Source organism: Saccostrea cucullata, unplaced genomic scaffold (assembly GCF_032062105.1).
Source record: "Saccostrea cucullata isolate Sc308-1 unplaced genomic scaffold, CSIRO_AGI_Scuc_v1 ctg644, whole genome shotgun sequence".
Lineage (NCBI taxonomy): Eukaryota > Metazoa > Mollusca > Bivalvia > Ostreida > Ostreidae > Saccostrea > Saccostrea cuccullata.
The window spans coordinates 46,457-64,453 of NW_026929567.1; positions in this window are offsets into that span (position 1 = coordinate 46,457).

Below are 17,997 nucleotides of genomic sequence, written 5' to 3' on the forward strand. Positions count from 1 at the left end.
AGAAAATTAAATTAAATTTGATTTCGGAGGTCCGTGTTTGCTCTGCTCTTGTTTTGTAAATTTGTTTAATGGACGTTGAGATTGAATACTGTTCGTTATTTCCATATCCTTATTTAAAGAATTCAACACCTGCATACGGAGTATTTATATCTCAGTTGATTCGATACGCAAGAGCATGCTCTACGTATGAACAATTTCTTAAACGAGGTAAATTATTGACAAGCAAGTTGATGAGACAGGAATATCAACAGTCTCGTTTAAAGTCATCATTTCGTAAATTCTATGGTCGATACAATGACCTTGTCAGCAAATACAATTTATCGTTGAATGAAATGCTGACTGACGTTTTTCATACCAATTGTTAGTCCATTATTTATACACTGAATTGACCACGGATTTTTTCCGTTATATCCTGATTATGACAACGAGCACACGGCGGGTGTGACCGGTCGGCAGGGGATGCTCACTCCTCCATGGCACCTGATCCCACCTCTGATGTTTCGGAGGTCCGTGTTTGCTCTGCTCTTATTTTTTTTATTTGTTTAATGGACGTTGAGATTGAATACTGTTCGTTATTTCCATATCCTTCCTTAGATTAGATTTGTTTTATTCAATTTTAATTAAATTTTTTTCAAATTAGTTTGAATGATTTTAATAAACTCGTAGCGCGCGGTGAGGCTGTGGGTACCCCCTTTTGAGAAAAACCGTTTGTAATAGATTTCATATCACGTAAAAATTTTAATGTGGAGGCCGCCTAGATTTGATTTTGTGCAGTTAAGCTTACTCTAATCCAAGCATTTGCAAGAAGAAAAAAATTAAAAGACAGACCAGAAATTTTAATAAAAAAAAAGACTTTTTATTTCATTTATTGGGCAGGTGGAGGGGGGGGGGGGGGCTACGGGCCTGCAACGATCATTGATACTTGAAATTTTCATTTATTTATTTACTGTCCGCATTATTCATTTGAAGCAATTTAAATATTTATGCTAATTTTCGAATATGGATTTTTTGGATCCCCACCCGAAAGTGTTATTTTAATTCATATGTATGTAAAACTATTAATTTTTTATTATCATGATTTGTCTATTTATACTCCTGAAACAAATGCTCTTTTCAAATAGAGTGTTGGTAGACGTTCACATGGATTTAGTTTCTTTTCAAATTTAAATGGGGGGAGGTTACGTGCGAACTATATGTAGAACAAAGAACATTTATTTATTAATTTTACTGAAGTAGAGCACACAATACTGTCGTGATTAAGTTTGCACTCTTTTTTATCTGTTTAATTAAAACAAAAAAATCATAAATTTAATTAACTTAATCAATCGACGTTTCATAGCTTTGTTTGGTATCGAAACCAGTATCATGATTTTACAGTAACACTGCGCTTTTTAATCGTCTAAAATTAGTCAAGTCGTTTAGCTGGTATCAAGCCGAATTACATAATCTTTCACGGGAACTCTGTGAAGCACCTGTGTGTAGAAGAAACCGCCTGAGGCGATCCGAGTGTGTACGGTAGCGGGTAAAAAAGACAATAGATGTCACTGCAGCATTATACAGAAGACCACTCGCTGGATTTCACTGGAAGTTAGTTACGCAACATTACGGCGACAGGTAGACTCTTCAACACAGTTAGAATTTGAGAAATTCAACACCAACACAAACGTATTAAAAAACTGCAATCTACTTAGATTAAATAAATAATTTTTTTAACAACACCGACTTAAGATAAATTTAACGATTGATGATAAAAGAAGAATGATGTGAAAACCAACCAGGGAAAGGCACACACTTTTTAAAGATTTAAGCAAGGATAAATATATATAAGAAGGGGTACATTACATCTTGTTTTGTAAAAAAAAAAAAATTACGGGTTCCTAATATTTTTGTTAAGTCGTGTTTGTCTGGGTGTTGGACAGTGAAGTGAGGAATTTGTTTGATTATCTAATCAAATAAAAAAAATACTTCATAGTATATTTTCTTAACTTTTTATCAGCAATTTAGAAAATAAATTAAGGATAAAAAACAATTTATATGCGACAATATCATGACATTAAAAGAATCAGCCGGAGTTTAACTATATTTTAAACTTTGCCTGGGTCGATATTGATTTTTTGGAGAGAGAGAGAGAGAGAGAGAGAGAGAGAGAGAGAGAGAGAGAGAGAGAGAGAGAGAGAGATGAACGGCAACTTGACACGGAAGATTGAGGGCACCTACAGTTAGCGAATAATCTTAATCTTTTGAAATAGAAAGATGTTAATAAAATCTGAATAAAATATATCATGACGGGTATAAATTGATCAAATACAAGAAATTTGCATCATTAAAAAAATTACACATTTTTACAAATCCTTTTCAAGTATATTTTCAGGTAATGTGTGTGAAGGGGTGGGGGTTATACATGTATACTAGAGGGTTCGAAATAAATATTTGTTAGCACTGGTTCGACGATCTTATGACTTTCAATTTTCACTACTTCGTAAAATAGTTTACTAGACAAGCCCGCATTCTGCCTTATTATTATGTTAACATCATAACATCCCCTAAGCCTACCTACTATAATGACTCAGAGATTAAATTTAACTTCAAAACGTAAAATTAAATTAATTCCAATTCACCGATAGCTACAGGGGGGAAATGGTAAGTATGAAACATGAAATATATCCGATGTCGAGATACCGAAGTTTACCTGTAATTTGGATGAAATTGAATCATGATTATAAAAAATACTTAATACTTAAAAAACTAAATCGTGATCTACATCCCCCCCCCCCGGCAATGTGAATTAACAGACTCTGAGTACTTTTTAAGTAATTTAAAGCGTCAGTATTGTTTGCATTTTTGAGAGGGAGAGAGAGAGGAAGGGGGAAGGGGAGAGAAGAAAAATATTGGTGAAAATGGTGCTACTGTTAATATAAGTCTTACCGCTGACCTAGTAAATATATTTTTTTCCCGTAAGATTACTATAATTCAATTTGCTACAAGTACATGAATTTTTATCGCTAGTCTGATAAATATTTATTAGTCTACGACATTGGATACATATGAACCCTGTGCAAGCGACCAGCCAACCATTCATTTAGATACAGGTAAAATGTTTTAAGTGACAAAATTAACAAGGCATAGTAAAAGTTTATAAGTGGAATACTGTTCTGTTCAATAGGGGAATTCCCGTATGAGCAAATAAAACCGGAAATCCGTTAAAAAGGGTAAAAAATTATTTGACTTGTACATTCAGATCTCCGAGAACATAAGGAAACTGAATTACTTATGAGTAATTATTCAATATTTATTAGATTCCCTATTTTAACAAGAGACATCTATCCTGTTTGTGAAAAGAAAATTAATACAACTTTCCAATCGTGAAAGGGGGGGGGGGTCTAAAGTCAGATATCTGTGTTCAAAGGAATTAATAGATGAAAACTAACTTGATGAATAATCAATTTTAATTCTTTAATTAAACTTTGATATATATATTATGCACATAAATCTAAACTTGATTTACACGTAGTTAATTTCAAATCATATTCTGAATTATTTTACAGATATCGATAATATTTCAAATAATATTTTAAAAAATAATAAACTTTTTTTTTCATCAAAAATTAAATAAGACTGTTTTTAAACGCAAAGGATAACACACAGTCAATTTCACACCACTGCAGCCTTCCCGAGAGCGAGAATAATAGGGACAGTAATTATCAGTAAATGTCAGCACTTGTCTAAGTTTTTCAGCAGGGACAGTAAACGGGTCAGTAATTGTCTAAGTTTTTCAGCACCGACTAAGATTGTCAGCACTTTTCTAAGTTTATCAGCACCGGCAGTAAAAAGGTCAGTAATTGTCTAAGTTTTACAGTAACGACAGCACATTGTCAGTAATTTTCTAAGTTTGTCAGTAAAAAATGGGAATGTCAGTACGTTTTTGACTTAGTAGTGTTTGTAAATTAAGGAAAATGGCTAATTATTGCTCAATTCATGATATAAAATATGCTGTATTCTATAACCAGTTATTAAATTAGTAATTCTCTTCTTTTAGCTATGGTAAGTATGTACCCAGTAGGTGTTCTGTGTTACACAGAAAAAAGTAACTGGATCATGTAATATCAATTATTCTAATTCTCTCAACTACTGTCAAGGTTGACTAAATAAAAGCAGCTTTAAATAAAAGGGATTCGTCAATTAACAAAATATACTGGTAAAAATGTTGCGCCTTAATACTTGTGTTTACTTGAAAGTGTGTCTGCCTTTTTACACATATCCGAATTTTAAGTTTATCAGTCGATTGCCTGTTTTCAGCTAAAACATTTCTTTAATTAAGTAGTTTTACTTAAAATAATTCATATACGCTATGCTTAATAATTTTATTTTATTGGTTAGAGCTTTAATTTCATGGAATATTTACATCAGATAGAATACTGAAACACCAGGATTGGAAATATTACTGAAATTAACTTTGGACATACAAATTCATAACACTTAAATAGGGGAGAAACATGCAACTCATTCAATTTGGGGGAATAAAAGGGAATTTTATTGCTAGACAACTAGTGTCTGATCATGACTATTAGGTTAGAAATAATGAAGTCTTTGAGAAAAGTATAAATTGGATAGGGTGTTGAGTAGAAAAGTGTATTATGCATTTACTAGGGAGAGCTGCTATGGGGCTATCATGACATAGGAATATAACAGATTTGAGAGTATCTACATGTATTAATAAGATTTATTATTTGCAAGATCCAGCTGTACCAAGGTTATCTAGTCAAGTACACATAAATATAAACTAATTGTACATGATGTATGGATATTTTTATGACTTGTGCATATTTTCGGATCAGTTTCAGTATTTTCACAAGAATCCAATTATTGATAAGCCAGAAGGCAATTATTTAAAGGACTTTAACTTTGGATTTGATTTCATTAGCACCACCTGTTTTAATATACATGTACAAAAATCAGGCCAATTAAGGTGTAAATGTATTTTACAATGCCATTTTTTTTTTGGTCTCAAGTATTGTGATCAGACATCTTAACTTGATAAGCATGATATAAGCTCATAGATGATTTCATTCAAGATACATCAATCAAAGAGTAAATTTAATTGCATTAATTATCCTGTATTCAACAGAACAGTGGAAAACCCTAGTTATAAGATTCCTGTGTAGAAACATTCATAAATCTAACCCATTGGAATTTCACTAACAGTCTCAGTCAGGGAATAATAGGAAAATGCAAAACTATTGTGATTAATGAATTAGATATTAAAGCATTTGTTAAAAATTTCCACTAATTATATTAGATTCAGGCCATTTAAACAAATCATTCATTCAGAATCAACAGGCAAAATTCTATTTGTTAGCCAAAGGCTTTAAAGTTGAAATGATTCACATTAATTGAACAGTACTTTAGGTGGTAACTGATTCAGTGTATAATGGATTAAACCTTTATTAACAAGAAAGTACATCCTTCTGATCACACTTTCAATTTCGGTGAAGTATTTGTATCTGTAATTGTCATTAAGTTAACTTTAAAAAGTACTATATTCCTGGTACATATATAATTATATAGCTGGAAATATCCAGTTTATGATGTACAGGCTGCTCAGTTATACAGATTAGTTTGTTTGAAAAAGCAATATATTAGAATAGTGCTAAGAACTCATGAAAATAGAATTAAACTAAGATGAGAAGGATCATTTGCTGTTTTATAATAAACATTAAAAAGATGGCATATAAAATATTATTATAAAGTATAATTTCAAGATCCCATTTGGAGACATTGTTGGGAGTTACATAATACATGTGAGGACTATAAGCCTGGAGAGGTAATTTTCTTAAAAGCTAACCTATAATGATACAATTAACATGATTTATGCCCAAAGGAATCTTGCATGGTAAGTAAAGTATATGTTTTAGCCAGTACAGTGTTGCTTGAAACCAGCCAGAATAAATTCATACATGCTCCTGTTGAAATGAGAGGGGTTGCATGATCAGGATCAGCCATTTTTATGATGGGACAATATTTTGTCTCCACATAAATTTTTTCTTAACATATTGGCACATATAATTCTGCATCTTTAGTATATATATGTTATTTTGCTATAAAATAATCCAATGTAAGCTAATATTTTAAATTTTGTTTGAGTTCTCAACTTTACACATTTCAAAAAAAAACATCAGTTTAATCAAAATTTTCGGTCTAATCATTATTATACAGAAGTATTAAATTTAGGAGGGATGGGATGGGGTCTCGAGTTGTTTTCAAGGGGATTATTAGTTTTCCAAGTAAATAGGTTAAAATTAGGGCGGTTGGTCGCGGGTCAGTTGAATGCGGCTTCCCCATTTTATGGGAGACCGAAACCTATGGATTCCAAAGGTTTCGGCCATGTGGCGTTTGCGCCGAGCCATTCAACTGATGCTATAATTCATTGTGCTGCTGCTGCTTAAAACAATCTCATTTACTGTGAAAATGTGTGCTGCTTTCAACAAATTCATGAATTGGTCTGCTTTGCTTGAAACAAACTCAGTTGCTGTGCAAAATGTGTACTGCTTTCAACAAATTTCATGCACAGTGTTTTTCTTGCTAAAATATCTGTTGTAACGTTCGCGGTTTGATAACCCGGAACGATAACTACAACATACATATAAACTTGTAAAGTTTATTTAAAATACATGTACATAAAATTTAATTGTAAGGTTAATTACCGTTCGCGGTATACCCGGAACGGCATTCATTATTATGCTTATGATATGTACATGTGATATTATGCTTTCATGTTGCTTGCTGCTGCTGCTGCTTGTTGTTATTTGGGGTCGCCCTTTTACGCTTGGCGACCCCTGCTGCTTTTAATATGCCACGACCAACAAACGCCAATATCAAAATAAACGTGTGTAAAATCATGTTTGTTTTATTTTCCTCTATATAAATAATTAAAACACCAACATTTTAAATGACAAATTAGCGTAAATCCATTTTATTTAAATTTAAATTTAAACAATGTTAAACATTTAGATGTTTAATCGTAAATTTCTACTGCTTTTAGACTTTTGACTGTGATGTCGATACATGCAGAAGGTGTATACACTATTCCGAATACTAGTTTCTTGTTTTATATTGACAGTTATTTATAAAATGTCCGTTTAAACGGAAACCTAAATCTTTCAAATAAAAGTAAATAATAACACCAGTCTTCATGATCTGATATTAAAAATCTTGCAATTTAAATAAACAAAGACACATTTTATTTCTGATGATCATTTATTTTCATCCTATTTTTATATTGTTTGAAAAAAGCTGGAAGTTAAATCTCATTTCACAGAAAAACAAAATTAAAATAATGAAAATAAAAAAAAACATCGGTAAAATAACATAATTATAAACATCCTAATGGGGAGAGGACGTGATATGTCAAACTTCCTTTAGAAATTATCTGTATACCAGTTGTACAACGATACGAAAAGGAAACAAAAAAAAGTTATAAAAATTCTACATTCAATATTTATTCCCCTAAAAAATATGCATCATATCTCATTATTCTACTAGAAAAGACGGTAATAATAATCTAACGAAAACACTTGTTAATAAACACAATGAAATTATTATATATTTTTTTGGCATTGATACTTCTCTCGATGAAAAAGACAAACTTCTGAAAAACAATTTGATGAACCTAGAATATAGTAAGTCTTATTGAAAATGATCGTCATGCACGTGTTTGCGTACAAAAAAATCTTTATATTAAATGTTAACAAACATTTCTCTTATGCTTAGGGTAAGACCATTATTTATTTACTGAATTGTAGACAAACCAGTCGTTCCCTGGCGCAGTGGTAGGAGTGTCTGCTCTAGAGTTGAAGATGAAATCCAACTCTGGTATGTGGAGTACGGTCCTTCCCATGACACCGTACAAACGAAGGTCCGGTTTAGCAGTCGATGCTGGCAGGAAAAATGATCCCTCCATGTTCAAAGACCATGAGTGCTGAGCATAGGACGAAATTAGCAGCTCTTCTTATGCAAACGCTGGTGTATCCATATTCCCCATTTTCAAAAGTGAGTTATCTCCCCTCAAAATCAGAACTCTTCTACACTAGCCTAACTTCCGCGGACTACGCAATACGATAATCCAACAAAATAGTGATCAACTTACACGCTGCATTTAAAAATTTTAAAAGAAGGAAACGCTTAGCATTTTTTTTTCAAAATACATGTAATAATTTTTTTTTATAAAGGGTCTGTTAGCTCCCCCCCTCACTGTTCTAGTATGCTATATGCAAAGCCAGGCCCTAAGCATCTTCTTTATGTGGGGTCGGGGGGGGGGTAGCCAAAGAAATATTTTTCTTACCTGGAAAAGTTGACAAGCAAAGAAAAACCTTGCCCAAAGTTGAAAAAGCTACTTATTTCAGTACCAGTTCCTTCGCTAACAATTCTAGCTGCAGATCTGTAGCTATCCGGAAAAATATATATTGATAGACCGGATAGCTACAGTGCCAACCATTCAAAAAAACTGTATATTTATTGCGCACAAAAAAGCGCGCTCGGTTTTGATTTATTTCTCCATGTTCCTAAAACTGAAATCTCATAATATTAATAACCGTGTGTTCCTAACATATTCTTTGACTCTTTCCATAACGAAACATTCGTCATAATTATTTTTAATAGTCCTCCTGACCCTGCTAGTGTAATCATCGAACATTTCGATTATACATACTGCCATTTTGGTTTCAAAGATAATTCGGTCCAATATGCTTCGTTCAGATGTTAACTACGAATGTAATTGATAAAGGAAACAGAAACCTTTTAAAATCTTCCCTCTTTTGCAATTGAGGTAAGTATTAGGAAGAAATAATCAAGAACCGAGGGCACTTTTTTGTGCGCAATAAATATACAGTTTTTTTCAATGGGTGGCATTGTAGCTATCCGGTCTATCAATATATATTTTTTCGGATAGCTACAGTTCTGCAGCTAATACAATACTACATTTCCCTAATATAACTTTACCGTAGTATTAACTGTGTGTGTGTGTGTGTGGAGAGGGGGGGGGTGGGGGGGGGGTGGCAACCTGTCTTTCTATAAAGATTTTCAATAGAAAAAGTAATATTGGGAAAAAATGGGGGGGGGGCTAAGCCCCATTGAACCCACCCCCCACGTGCGTATAGGTATAGGGAACGAATATGTAAATGGGTTGAACAGTTGAATATGAACCCATAGTTGTGAAAATTAAAAATTATTAGAATTATTAATTGTGAATTCAATAAATTTACGGTACATATATTTTTTTCACAGATGTACATGTATGTCAGTTAAACGGGTTTACATGAGTCTCTCTCTCTCTCCTCTCTCTCTCTCTCTCTCTCTCTCTCTCTCTCTCTCTCTCTCTCTCTCTCTCTCTCTCTCTCTCTCTCTCTCTCTCTCTCTCTCTCTCTCTGATATTGTTTTTACACACTTTGCAAAAAAGAATAACTTATAAAAAAAAATACATGTACTTACACTGAAAGGATTTTTAAAAAATAAGAAACACTTGAGAAAAGAATGTTTTCCGTTAATTAACAAGAAATACGCAAGGTAATTATTGAATCAATTCCGTGTTTCTGCTCTCAATTCTCTGATCTAAAACAAAATGTGTATTTTTCTCGGGAATATACATGTACATATGCTTAGATCCTACACTAAAACTATGATTTAATGCAGCTCAGACTTTATACAATATATTTAACACGAATTCAGATCAATGCTGTTTTAATTAGTCTTTCTTTGTTACATGAGGACATGAGACTAAATTATTCATTTAGAATTCCATTCAAAGTATTAATACTATATAGTGAATCAATAATTTTACAATTAAAAAATTCTAGAAACACTGTTAATTCAAATGAAATAGGCCTTGAATTGTCACCAAATGTATTCTTGTAAGTAAAAGTTCTATGTTATGACATACAATCAAGCAAAAACGCAGTTTCTTGGTATCGGTCGCGGAAGACGAACTACTGCTGTATATGCAGCAATTTCAGAGGTTAAACTGTAGATGGACATGTCATCAGTCTCCAAAAAATCCTAGAGATTCAAAGAAAATATGGCTGCAGCAGGCTCGATTAATCCGTAAAAACTTTATAACTAAACATTTGTTCCGCACATTTTGTAAATATTTATAATCCGTCTGCAGAACATCCACTACCGAAAATTAGCTTATTAGCTTTTTTTTTTAAAATATGCCTATTCGAATATGTATCAGCATTTTATCAGTAATTTGTTTCGATTTTTTTTTTGTAAGGGGGGGGGGGCACACATCATCTTAGTATAGTACTACACAGATTAATACAAATCCAAAAAGAGACTATGAGTGGGCAATTTAAAAAAAGATACGAATCAGTTAAGATTTTTTTTTATTCACAATAACATTTTCCATATGACAGAGGCATTACACCTTGAACATGTTTACACCAAGAACGTCCGCAGAAGTGACTTAATTTATAGTGCATGTGTATTAAACACAGTAAAAGAGTTCCCTTCAGGGGAAATAACTCACCTTTTGAAAATCGGGAATAAGTGAAAAATTCTATGGAGAGAAGTCTAAGAAATATTTTACGTTTTTCAAATTATTAGAATTACAGAAAAAAAATAGCAAGGGACTGTTTGACATGGGACCCTCGCTCCAATCTGGCACCTGATTCCAATTAAATCTACATGTTTAGGCCTTGTTCGTTTTGCACCTGAATTGTATTGTCTTTATGAACATTTGAGCTTTAACACTTTTGTTAATTTCCAGTTATTATACCTACATGTGGTAGGGATGGGCTTAAATGGACAATCAAAGTTTTTAACATCGGAATAAACAGGGAAAAGCCTTACAAACTTTTTGACTCAATAACTGCAAAGCCAAGATTAAGAATTTTAAATGGAAACATCATCGGGTAGTATATACCCAGTTTTTTCTCAAATCATGACCTCCAGGTGTAAAAATATCTTTAAAAAATCCTAAAACAGTGTACATTTCAATTTATTTAAATCATGAAACAGGATTTAGGGTAAGCACACAATGTGCGATAAAATAGATATATGACGGAAAAATTATAAAAAATCGTTCTCGTGACAAACAAAGTCATGATTGATCATTTTTTTATGAAAGCATTTTTATGTAATGTAGATTCATGTTTGTTAAAATCATTAACCTTGGAAAATGCTGTGGCAAAATGAAAGTTCAAACATGAAGGAAAACAGTCAGAGTAAGTAAAAGAGAAATGTAAGGACTATTAGCTAGTATAGATTCGACTCTTTTTGTTGATAATTAGTACATGCATAACCCCCCTCCAATTTACGTATAGGTGGGACCACTTATGCATATAAGATCCCACAGGAGGAAATAATTTCAATATATTATTGCTACATAGCTTTGATTAAATTAATTAACGAAACTCTCAGCAGTGAATTCATATAAAGAAGGTAGTTAAGATAGAGAAGACATTCAAGTTTTTTCATCACGAGATTGATTTTTGCTATTTTTTTAGCAATAGTGCATTGGTGAACGATATGTGGCGCATGAGTCTCTTGTTCAACCCCGTTACGGAAAAGCAATTTTTAAATATATCCGCCGGTGGTGGAGGCTTTTTTTTCACAAAGTTTTTTTTGGAGGTTTTATGAATATTTCAACTATAGTGTATCTACATTTACCTTTCCCTAAAATCTTACGTGTCCAAAATTCATTTGACACAAAAAATAATCTTATCTAGCTTTTTATTTGCCATTTTTAAATGTTTACCTTTAGCTCACCTGAGCCAAAGGTTCAAGTGAGCTTTTCTGATCAAAATTTGTCCGTTGTCTGTCGTTGTTGTCGTTGTCGTCGTCGTTATCGTTGTTGATAATTTTTTAACATTTTCATCTTCTTCTCAAGAACCACTGGGCCAATTTCAACCAAACTTGCTACAAAGTATCCTTGGGTACAGGGAATTCAAATTTGTTCAAATGAAGGGCCACACCCTTTTCCAAGAGCAGATAATTATGAATCAGAGAAAAATAAATGGCATTTTGAAAAAATCTTCTTCTCAAGAATCACTTGGCCAGGAAAGATGAAACTCATGTGGAATTATCATCAGCTAGTGTAGATTCAAGTGTGTTCAAATCGTGACCCCCGGCTGTGGGGGGGGGGGGGGCAAAATGGCCGATCAAAGTTCTACATAGGAATATACAGGAAAAATCTTCTTCTCAAGAACCACTGGGCCAGGAAAGATGAAACTCATGTGGAATTATCCTCATCTAATGTAGATTTTAGTTTGTTCAAATCATGACCCCAGGGGGTAGGGTGGGGCCAAAGTGGCCAATCAAAGTTTTACATTGGAATATATAGGAAGAATCTTTAAAATTCTTCTTCTCAAGAACCAAAGGGCCAGGAAAGATGAAACACGTGTGGAATTATCCTCAGGTATTGTAGATTCAAGTTTGTTCAAATCATGACCCCTAAGGGTAAGGTTGGGCCACAATGGCAGATCAAAGTTATACAGAGGAATATATTGGAAAAATCTTCCTCTCAAGAACCATTGAGTCATAAAAACTGAAACTCCTGTGGAATCACCCTTAGGTAGTGTAGATTCATTTTTATTAAATCTTGACCCATCAAAGGTAGGGTGGGGCCAAAATGGCCGATCAAAGTTTTACATAGCAATATATAGGGAAACCTTTTTAAAGTCTTCTTTTCAAATACTTCAAAGCCATGCTTAGTGATATTTATAGGGAATCATCCTCGGGTAGTGTAGATTCTAGTTTGATTCTAGATTCTAGTTTCGCCCCCCTTCACTTAACTCTCAGTTTTGATCTCATATGTGCTTTTTCATAGCCAATTGCTCAGGTGAGCGATGTGGCCCCTGGGCCTCTTGTTCAGGTAATTTTACTTAATTCTCCAAGGATCAACCAGACAGTATGTTTCTTTAAAATTCAATACCACTTTTCTAGCCTGTGGGTTATTTACATTGTTATAATTAAAGCAGTCTCAATGTTTATCTTGTGTCAGATTAAAGTTCGCTGAAATATTTATAAATTCGCCTTTAAATTCTTATATTATATTATAAAGAAGACCTTGATCCTTACCTTGCGCCTTCAAATCAAATGGTGGAGTTCAGTATGAGACCGTATAAACCAAAGTCCCGGGTCTCAGTAGGTACTGGCACGAAAAAGATCCACTCCTGCTCAATAAAATTGTTTGCTGAATATAGAAGAGAATTTCCAATTCTCCATTGGCATTTTGTATCGTCTCCTTATGGGTGAAAAATTCTCGAGAGTGACGTTAAACAATATACAATCAAACAATATGATTTCATTTATTTACTTCCGCTGACATGATTGTTTTTTTTTTATTATTATTATTATTGTGCAAATATATATCAATAAACCAGGGCGCTTAGCATTCAAAAAGAAAAAAAACAAAGCAAGCCATTTTATTGAAATTTATAGCATAACAATCTAGTCTTATACGTACATGTTGAAGACATCCCTAACAAAAAAATACTATATTTAACTATAGTTAACTATAGTTTACTATAGTTAACTATAGTTAACTATAGTTATAACTTTGACACTTTGAAAACTTTGATTTACTATAGACATTGTGCACGGTGTTGGTACAATAATATCGAATTCTTTATGTCGCAAAGAAATTTGGCGGTTTCGTGGTGTCATATTTACTTTAAATTAAAAGTAAAATCATTTATGTTATCTAAGGTAATGAATAATTCTTAAATTTTTCTTTTAAATAATTTAAAATTATTTTAACTATGATAAGGCGTTACTCAGTATTGGTCATTTACGGCGAAATTCCCATGTCCGACGTTACATCAATTATTGTATGCGCAACTAAATGTTTTGAAAAAACGCACTTACAATTCTCTGAATTAAATGAAATTTAGGGGATACAATAAAATATATGCATTCTTTAAGATATTGTTGAGTTTTTAACATCATCTTATCAATTTCATGAATTTAGACTGGATATTCAGTGCGTAAGTAAAATGTCTAACAGTAAGAAATCGTTTCCTTTACACTGACATTAGCCGAAATGGAGATGTGTACCAGACATTAATCCCAGACAAATATTAATTTTGGTGAAAAATCTTTTAGTACATATATTTTTTTAAATTAATTGAATTGATACATTTTATATTACTTTTCCAACGTAAATATAAAGCAGATTTTCTTAAGTGTAGCCTTTTTCTTATGCACGCACGAGTCACTGTATTGTTACTAAATATGTCTCAGTAACATATCAAAAATATATAAATTACTGTAAGATATAAAGAAATCTTGTATGTAGCTTGAAAGAACATTGAATACCACATTTACTAATTACACAATCTTTACAGTAATGGTCAATATGAAATAAATGCAAGCATCAATAAAAGTGTAGCCATTTTGTCACAGGTACGAAAAACGTCATTTTACGCAATGCGTACATATGACGTCGGGAGCGTCAAATTATTATCGCCGTGACTTTTTGTAGTACCCGCCCACAGGTAATTAAGGACATAAAGGAATCATCCCCACCCACCCCCATTATTCAACCCTGGAGCTTTTTGTTGGAGATTTTTTCTCAAATTATATTTACAACACTTAATTATCATGTGAACATGTAACAAAGGAAAAAATTATGAAAACCCCAAAAATGATATCGTTCCACAAACTACTAAACGATGTACGCACTATACGACCCCCCCCCCTATCTTTCACGAAAAATTTTAAAAAGAATTTAGAATTTTCAGTATAAATTAAATCTGATTTTTAATAATGGTGAAACGTCTCCACCCCTCCTTTTTTTCATCCCCTCAATATACTAAATTGATACTTATTTTTTTTTAAATTCAAAATGACACCCGCAGTTCCATTGAAACGTAGAAAGTATAAAAATTTTAACTCATTTCTTTTCTATATACACCCAAAGCGCATGTGGACGCTATATAGAAATAAAAGACTTGTAACGAACTAACTAAAAAAATTGAAGAAAGTGAAAAGGGAAAACTACTTATATATTTTTCCTTATAAGACAGACAAGTGAGGAAAATAGAAAGATGAATATTCACTGAGTGCTTTTGGCATTCAATGAGTGCTTTTGGCATTTCAGTAATTAAATTTTTATTATTAAGATGTATTAATAAACATCAAAATATTTCAAACATTGAACATTATGTGCCCTTTTATTTTATTTTTTTTTTATACTTTTGAAAAATAAACTTCATTCAAAGATCTAAAATATACAGGTATAAGGTTCAAAACTTTATAACAAGGTTATGACTTTTTAACGTTATATTGACGTAACTTCAATGTGTACCAACACCGTGCGCAACGTCATAGTGATAACTTTGATACTTTGAAAAACTTTAACGAAAACTTTGACAGTTTGAAAAACTTTGAAAACTTTGACACTTTGAAAAACTTTGGCGAAAACTTTGATACTTTGAAAAACTTTGGCGAAAACTTTGACACTTTGAAAAACTTTGGCGAAAACTTTGAGACTTTGAAAAACTTTGGCGAAAACTTTGATACTTTGAAAAACTTTGGCGAAAACTTTGACACTTTGAAAAATTTATTGAAAACTTTGACACTTTGAAACACTTTATGGAAAACTTTGAAACTATAAAAAAGTTTATCAAAAACTTTGACACTTTGAAAAACCTTATCGAAAACTTGGATACTTTGAAAAACTTAATCGAAAACTTTTATACTTTAAAAAAACTTATCGAAAACTTTAACACTTTGAAAAACTTTATCAAAAACTTTAATAGTTTGAAAAACTTTGGCGAAAACTTTGAAACTTTGAAAAACTTTGGCGAAAACTTTGACACTTTGAAAAACTTTGGCGAAAACTTTGATACTTTGAAAAACTTTGGCGAAAACTTTGATACTTTGAAAAACTTTATCGAAAACTTTGACACTTTGAAAAACTTTGGCGAAAACTTTGACACTTTGAAAAAATTTATCGAAAAATTGGATAATTTAACACTTGAAAATTTTTATTGAAAACTTTGAAACTATGAAAAAGTTTATTGAAAAATTTTACATTTGAAGAACTTTATCTAAAACTTTGACACTTAAAAAACTTTATCGAAAACTTTGACACTTTGAAAAACTTTATCAAAAACTTTGATACTTTGAAAAACTTTGGCGAAAACTTTGACACTTTGAAAAACTTTGGCGAAAACTTTGACACTTTGAAAAACTTTATCGAAAACATTGTTACTTTGAAAAACTTTAGCGAAAACTGTGACACTTTGAAAAATTTTATCAAAAACTTGGACACTTTGAAAAACTTTATCGAAAACTTTGACACTTTTTAAAAGTTTATCAAAAACTTTGACATTTCCAAAAACTTTATCGCAAACTTTGTCACTTTTAAAAACTTTATAGAAAACTTTGATAATTTGAAAAACTTTACCGAAAACTTTGACACTTTGAAAATTTTTATAGAAAACTTTGAAGCTATGAAAAAGTTTATCGAAAAATTTTACACTTGAAGAACTTTATCGAAAACTTTGACACTTTGATAAACTTTATCTAAAACTTTGACACTTTGAAAAACTTTATCAAAAACTTTGATAATTTGAAAAAGTTTATTGAAAACTTGGATAATTTTACATTTTGAAAAACTTTATCGAAAAACTTAAACACTTTGAAAAATTTATTGAAAACTTTGACACTTTGAAAAACTTTATGGAAAACTTTGAAACTATAAAAAAGTTTATCAAAAACTTTGACACTTTGAAAAACCTTATCGAAAACTTTGATACTTTGAAAAACTTTGGCGAAAACTTTGACACTTTGAAAAACTTTATCAAAAACTTTGATACTTTGAAAAACTTTATCAAAAACTTTGATACTTTGATAAACTTTGCCAAAAACTTTGACACTTTGAAAAACTTTGGCGAAAACTTTGACACTTTGAAAAACTTTTATGTAACTTTGACACTTTGAAAAACTTTGGCGAAAACTTTGACACTTTGAAAAACTTTGGCGAAAACTTTGATACTTTGAAAAACTTTGGCGAAAACTTGGACACTTTGAAAAATTTATTGAAAACTTTGACACTTTGAAACACTTTATGGAAAACTTTGAAACTATAAAAAAGTTTATCAAAAACTTTGACACTTTGAAAAACCTTCTCGAAAACTTGGATACTTTAAAAAACTTAATCGAAAACTTTTATACTTTAAAAAAACTTCTGGAAAACTTTAACACTTTGAAAAACTTTATCAAAAACTTTGATACTTTGAAAAACTTTATCGAAAACTTTGATACTTTGAAAAACTTTGGCGAAAACTTTGATACTTTGAAAAACTCGCGAAAACTTTAACACTTTGAAAAACTTTGGCGAAAACTTTGATACTTTGAAAAACTTTGGCGAAAACTTTGACACTTTGAAAAACTTTGGCGAAAACTTTGATACTTTGAAAAACTTTGGCGAAAACTTTGACACTTTGAAAAACTTTGGCGAAAACTTTGATACTTCAAAAAACTCCATAAAAACTTTGAGACTTTGAATGAAAAACTTGACACTTTGAAAGGTTTAAAGAAAACTTTGACACTTTCAAAAACTTTATCAAAAACTTTGACACTTTGAATGAAAAACTTTATCAAAAGCTTTGATACTTTTAAAAACTTTATCGAAAAGTTGGAAAATTAGCACTTCAAAAAATATTATCGAAAATTTTGACACTTTGAATGAAAAGATTTATCAAAAACTTGGATATTTTGAAAAACCTTGTCAAAAACTTGGATAATTTAACAATTCAAAAAACGTTATTGAAAACTTTGAAACAGTTTATCAAAAACTTTGACGCTTTGAAAAAGTTTATCGAAAACTTGAATACTTTAAAAAACTTTATTGAAAACTTTGATACTTTAAAAAACGTTATTAAAAATTTTGACACTTTCAAAAACTTTATCAAAAACTTTGATATTTGCAAAACTTTGGCGAAAACTTTGACACTTTTAAAAACTTTGGCGAAAACTTTGACACTTTGAAAAACT